We start from the raw sequence: 7262 nt of genomic DNA, 5'->3' as shown, positions 1-7262 counted from the left end.
CAGCTGTGCTCTGATCCAGATGTGTGTGTGACACCAAATCCAGCTGTGCCGTGGTCCAGATGTGCGCCACCCAGCTGTGCTGTGGCCCCCACATATGGCACCACATCCAGCTGTGCTGCGTTCCAGCTGTGTGCCATCCAGCTGTGCTGTGGCCCAGATGTGCCCTATCCAGCTGTGCTGTGGTCCAGCTGTGCGCCACCCAGCTGTGCTGTGTGTCGGATGGGTTCCATCCAGCTGTGCTGCGGCCCAGCTGTGCGTCGGTGCGCGTCCACCCCTTGCCTGCCATCCTCTGTTTGCAGAGAGCAAGAGCCATTCGAACGGCAAAAGGGGCTGCACAGCAAGAAGGAGTGCCCATCCACCGCGTGGCCGGGACATCTCCGGGGTCAGCAACAACCCCCACCACCCCGATTAGGAGCCCCCATGGCCCCCATTAATAGCCCCAATTACCCCCCAATAGCGCCCCCATAGCCCCTATAACCCCCCCAGACCCCCCAATACCCAGACCCCCCTATATTCCTCCTATACCCCCCATTAACCCCCCATATAGCCCGCCCATACACCCACAACCCCCCTATATCCCCTTATTTACCCCGCCATACCCCCATATACCCCACACCCCCCTAATATCCCCCTATTACCCCCCATACCCCCCAGTAGCTCCCCTACCCACACCCCTCCCCTATTATCCTCCTATACCCCCCCATAGCTCCCCCATACCCCACACCCGCCCTATATCCCCCTATTACCCCCCCCATAGCCCCCATACCCCACACCCCCCTATAAGTCCCCCTATACCCCCCATAGCGCCCCATACCCCAGACCCCCCTATATGCCCCCTATACCCTCCAATAGTGTCCCCCCATACCCCCACACGCCCTTGCCACCCTCATACCCCCCTAATACCCTCCATACCCCCATAGTCTTTGTGGAGAATACCCCCCAATTTAGCCCACCATAACCCACCCCCCATTAGCCCCCCGTATGCCCACCACTACCCCAATTACCCCCCGATTAGCCCCCCATAGCCCCTCCATCCAATATGGCCCCCCATACCCCACACCCCCCTATTGCACCCCCAAATAGCACCCCATAGCACCCCATACCCCACACCCCCCTATGTTCCCCATTAGCCCCCAGATAGCCCCCCATACCCCACCACCCCACTATATCCCCCATAGCCCCCGATACCCATGACCCCCCTGTTTATCCCCCCTATACGCCCCATAGTCTCCACACCCCCTATAATCCCCCATATCCTCCTATACTCCAGACCCCCCCTATAGCCCCACATGCCCCCCCAATTTAGCCCCCCATTACCCCACACCCCGCCTATATCCCCCATAGTCCCCCAGACCCACAGCCCCATATACTGCCCCATAGGACCCCATGCCCCACACACCCCCTCCACCCCCATAGCCCCCATACCCCACACCCCCCGTCCACCCCTATAAGCCCCCTACCCCACACCCCTACCCCCCCATAGCTCCCTATACCCAGACCCCGCCACTACCCCCCATATAGACCCCAATATCCCACCTCTTCCCTCCACCCCCAATCTTCCCCCTATACCCCAGACCTCCCTATTATCCCCCTATATCCCGCATAGCCCCCCATACCCCCACCTCCCCGTATAGCCCTCATAGCCGCCATACCCCAACACAACGGCCCTATAAATCCCAATAGCCCCCCATTAGCCCCCCATATACCCCAACCCCCCCTATTATCCCCCTATACCCTCCATAGCCCCCCAGACCCCCACCTCCCCCTATAGCCCCCATAGCCCGCCATACCCCCACACCTCCCTATAATCCCAATAGCCCCCCACCACCCCATATGCCCCCAATATGCCCCAGACCCCCCCCCTATTTAAAATTTCCCCCCCCCCCTATACCCCCCCAATACCCCCCATTTAACCCCCATTATCCCATTCAGGACACGCAGAAGGCCAAGCAGTTCCTGCCGTTCCTGCAGCGCGCCGGCCGCTCGGAGGCCGTGGTCGAATACGTCTTCAGTGGGTCCAGGCTCAAACTCTTCCTGCCCAAAGAGACTTGTCTCATCACCTTCCTGCTGGCTGGTGAGACGCCATGCAACGTGGGGAGCAATGCAGAGCAATGCAGGGCAATGCAGAGCCATGCAGAGCAATGCAGAGACATGCAGGGCCATGTAGAGCCATGCAGAGCAATGCAGAGCCATGCAGAGCCATGTAGAGCAATGCAGAGCCATATAGAGCCACGTAGAGCAATGTAGAGCCATGCAAAGCCATGCAGAGCCATGCAGAGTCATGTAGAGCCATGTAAAGCAATGCAGGGCAATGCAGAGCAATGCAGAGCCATACAGAGCAATGTAGAGCCATGCAGAGCCATGAAGAACCATGTAGACCCATGCGGAGCTATGCAGAGCCATGTAGAGCCATGAAGAGCAATGTAGAGCCATGTAGAGCAATGTAGAGCCATGCAGAGCCATGCAGAGCCATGCAGAGTCATGTAGGTCCATGTATAGCCATGTATAGCCATGTATAGCCATGTATAGCCATGTATAGCCATGTATAGCCATGTATAGCCATGTATAGCACATGTATAGCCATGTATAGCCATGCATAGCCATGTAGAGCCATGCAGAGCCATGTAGAGCAATGCGGAGCCATGCAATTCCATGTAGAGCAATGTAGAGCCATGCAGAGCCATGCAGAGCCATGCAGAGCCATGTAGAGCCATGCAGAGCCATGTAGAGCCATGCAGAGCCATGCAGAGCCGTGTAGAGTCACGTAGAGCCATGTAGAGCAATGTAGAGCAATGCAGAGCCATGTAGAGCCATGTAAAGCAATGCAGGGCAATGTAGAGCCATGCAGAGCCATGTAGAGCCATGTAGAACAATGTAGAGCAATGTAGAGCCACGCAGAGCCATGTAGAGCCATGCAGAGCAATGCAGGGCAATGCAGAGCAATGCAGGGCAATGCAGAGCCATGTAGAGCCATGTAGAGCCATGTAGAGCAATGCAGAGCAATGCAGGGCAATGCAGGGCAATGCAGAGCCATGTAGAGCCATGTAGAGCCATGNCCATGTAGAGCCATGTAGAGCCATGTAGAGCAATGCAGAGCAATGCAGGGCAATGCAGGGCAATGCAGAGCCATGTAGAGCCATGTAGAGCCATGCAGAGCCATGCAGAGCAATGCAGAGCAATGCAGGGCAATGCAGAGCCATGTAGAGCCATGTAAAGCAATGTAGAGCCATTCAGTGCAGTGTAGAGCCATGCAGAGCCATGTAGAGCCATGCAGAGCAATGCAGAGCCATGTAGAGCCATGCAGAGCAATGTAGAGCCATGTCCAGCCATGTAGAGCCATATAGAGCAATGCAGAGCCATGTAGAGCAATGTAGAGCAATGCAGGGCAATGCAGAGCCATGCAGAGCCATGTAGAGCAATGCAGAGCCATGTAGAGCCATGTAAAGCAATGCAGAGCCATGCAGAGCCATGTAGAGCCATGCAGAGCCATGCATAGCCATGTAGAGCAATGTAGAGTCATGCAGAGCCATGTAGAGCCATGTAAAGCAATGTGGAGCCATGCAATTCCATGCAGAGCAATGCAGAGCCATGTAGAGCCATGTAGAGCAATGCGGAGCCATGCAATTCCATGTAGAGCAATGCAGAGCCATGTAGAGCCATGTAGAGCCATGCAGTGCAATGTAGAGCCATGCAGAGCAATGTAGAGCCATGTAGAGCCATGTAGAGCCATGCAGAGCCATGTAGAGCCATGTAGAGCAATGCAGAGCCATGCAGAGCAATGTAGAGCCATGCAGAGACATGTAGAGCAATGCAGAGCCATGCAGAGCCATGTAGAGCCATGTAGAGCCATGTAAAGCAATGCAGGGCAATGTAGAGCCATGCAGAGCAATGCAGAGCCATGTAGAGCCATGTAAAGCAATGCAGAGCCATGTAGAGCCATGCAGAGCCATATAGAGCCACGTAGAGCAATGTAGAGCCATGCAAAGCCATGCAGAGCGATGCAGAGCAATGTAGAACAATGTAGAGCCATGCAGAGCCATGTAGAGCCATGCAGAGCCATGTAGAGCCATGTAAAGCAATGCAGGGCAATGTAGAGCCATGCAGAGCAATGCAGAGCCATGTAGAGCCATGCAGAGCCATGTAGAGCCATGCAGAGCAATGCAGAGTCATGTAGAGCCATGCAGAGCCATGTAGAGCAATGCAGGGCAATGCAGAGCAATGTAGAGCCATGCAGAGCAATGTAGAGCCATGTAGAGCTGTGCAAAGCCCCGCAGAGCTGCATGGAGCCATGCATTCCCATGCAATGCTGTGCAGAGCGGTGCAGTTCCATGCTGGGACATGCACATACACAGCTTTGCACACCGATACATGCCCAGCTGCACGCATGTCTCCATGCACAGCTGCATGCATGGCTGCAGGCATTGTGTGCACACGGGGAGCTGCACGTGCACAGCTGCTGACGCATGTTTTGCACGCGGCTACATGCATCGCTGCAGGCAGGGTTGCACGCTCTGCAGTGTGCACACACACATTGCAGCGCACCAATGCAGCCCTCCCTGCAGGCATCGAATGCCCCCGCGGTGCACGCAACCTCCCCGGGATGGTGCAAGAAGGGGAACCCTTCAGCGAGGAAGCAACGCAGTTCACCAAGGAGCTGGTGCTGCAGCGAGAGGTAGGGATGGAACCGTGCATGCATGGGGGGTTGCAGCGTTGCATCATGAGGAGCCTTCCAAAGGGGGGTGGGATGAATGGGGAGGGGTTGGGGGCTGCTTTTTGTTGCATTGGGGGGTGGAGGGGATGCAAAACAGCTGCAGAGGTGGCAGTGGGTTGCAGGGGTTGCAAGAAGGGAAGCGTGCTGCAGTGCAGGGGGAGTTGCAGCAGGGGCAGAGTGGTTGCATTGCGGGTGATGGAGGGTGGTTGCATTAAGGACGTGCAGTGGTTGCATTGGGGATGCACCGAGCGGGTGCAGAGTGGTTGCATTAAAGGATGCACAGGGGTTGCATTAAGGACACACTGCAAATGTACAGTGGTTGCATTAAAGGCTGCACAATGAAAGCAGAGTGGTTGCATTAAGGACATGCAGCGGATACACAGTGGTTGCATTGGGGATGCACCGAGCGGGTGCAGAGTGGTTGCATTAAAGGATGCACAGGGGTTGCATTAAGGACACACTGCAACTATACAGTGGTTGCATTACGGGTGATGCAGAGTGGTTGCATTAAGGACATGCAGCGGATGCACAGTGTTTGCATTGGGGATGCACCAAGTGGGTGAAGAATGGTTGCATTAAAGGTTGCATTAAAGGATGCATTAAGGACACACTGCAGATGTACAGTGGTTGCATTAAAGGTTGCACAATGAACGCAAAGTGATTGCATTAAGGACATGCAGCAGATGCACAGGGGTTGCATTGGGGATGCACCATGCGGGTGCAGAGTGGTTGCGTTAAAGGATGCACAGGGGGTTGCATTAAGGACACACTGCAAGTATACAGTGGTTGCATTAAAGGTTGCACAATGAACGCAAAGTGGTTGCATTAAAGGATGCATAAGGGATGCATTAAGGACACACTGCAAATGTATAGTGGTTGCATTAAAGGTTGCACAATAAAAGCAGAGTGGTTGCATTAAAGGATGCACAGGGGCTGCACTAGAGGTTGCACAGTGAGTGCTCACTGGTTGCATTAAGGGTTGCACAATGAATGCAGAGTGGTTGCATTAAGGACATGCAGCAGATGCACGGTGGTTGCATTGGGGATGCACTGAGCAGGTGCAGGGTGGTTGCATTAAAGGTTGCACAGGGGGTTGCATTAAGGACACACTGCAAATGTACAGTGATTGCATTACGGGTGATGCAGTCGTTGCATTAAGGACACGCAGCAAGCACACGGGGGTTGCATTGGGGATGCACAGAACGGGTGCAGAGTGGTTGCATTAAAGGATGCATAAGGGATGCATTAAGGACACACTGCAAATGTACAGTGGTTGCATTAAAGGTTGCACAATGAAAACAGTGGTTGCATTAAAGGATGCACAGGGGCTGCACTAGAGGTTGCACAGTGAGTCCACATGGTTGCATTAAGGAGTTGCCACAATGAATGCAGAGTGGTTGCATTAAGACGATGCAGCAGATGGGCCGGATGGCTATGTTTACATTGGGGATGCACAGAGGAGGTGCAGGAGTGGTTGCATTGAAAGGATGCATCAGTGGTTGCAATTAAGACACAACTGCAAATGTGCAGTGGTTTGCATTACGGGTGATGCAGAGTGGTTGCATTAAGGACACGCAGCAAGCACACAGGGGTTGCATTGGGGATGCACAGAGCGGGTGCAGAGTGGTTGCATTAAAGGATGCACAGGGGCTGCACTAGAGGTTGCACAGTGAGTGCACACTGGTTGCATTAAGGGTTGCACAATGAATGCAGAGTGGTTGCATTAAGGACATGCAGCGGATGCACAGTGGTTGCATTGGGGTTGCACTGAGCAGGTGCAGAGTGGTTGCATTAAAGGTTGCACAGGGGCTGCATTAGAGGTTGCACAGTGAATGCACAACAGTTGCATTAAAGGTTGCACAGTGCTGGTGCACAGTGGTTGCATTAAATGATGCACGGTGAATGCACAACAGTTGCATGAAGGACATGCAGCAGATGCACAACAGTTGCAATAAGGTTGCACAGCAGACACACGGTGGTTGCAGTACGGATGCAGAGCAAGCGTGCAGCAAATGCAATGAGCGTGCAGCAAATGCACCGTGAATCCCTGAAGGCTGCACAGGAGGTGCACGGTGGATGCACAGCAGGATGCAGAATGCATGCAGGGTGGGTGCAGGGTGGATGCAGGATGTAGGATGCATGCAGGGTGCATGCAGGCTGGATGCAGGATGCACAATGCATGCAGAATGCATGCAGAATGCACGCAGGATGGATGCAGGGTGCAGAATGCATGCAAGGTGGATGCAGGGTGGTTGCAGCGTGGATGCAGGATGAATGCAGGGTGGGTGCAGCGTGGATGCAGGATGCAGAATGCATGCAGGGTGCATGCAGGGTGGATGCAGAATGCATGCAGGGTGGGTGCAGGATGCATGCGGGGTGGATGCAGAATGCATGCAGGGTGGGTGCAGCATGAGTGCAGAGTGGATGCAGGATGCAAAGTAGATGCAAGATGCATGGAGGATGCATGCTATGGCACCGTGGGGCAGTTATAGGGCTGCACGGTGCTCTATGGGGCACCGTGGGGCAGCTATGGGGCTGCATGGTGCTCTAT

General features: G+C 54.5%; 1 long non-coding RNA gene across 1 annotated transcript; it reads left to right on the top strand.

Moving 5' to 3' along the window:
* The first annotated feature begins 330 nt into the window (after positions 1-330).
* LOC107307744 lies at positions 331-4707 on the top strand. The gene is made up of 3 exons (XR_001552500.2): positions 331-382; positions 1933-2074; positions 4563-4707. It is a non-coding gene; the product is annotated as an uncharacterized LOC107307744 (long non-coding RNA).
* Positions 4708-7262: the final 2555 nt, after the last annotated feature.

Source organism: Coturnix japonica, unplaced genomic scaffold, assembly GCF_001577835.2.
Source record: "Coturnix japonica isolate 7356 unplaced genomic scaffold, Coturnix japonica 2.1 chrUnrandom843, whole genome shotgun sequence".
NCBI classification, from domain to species: Eukaryota; Metazoa; Chordata; class Aves; order Galliformes; family Phasianidae; genus Coturnix; species Coturnix japonica.
The sequence above is the reverse complement of the archived record's forward strand: the minus strand, read 5'-3'. Positions and strand labels throughout refer to the sequence as shown.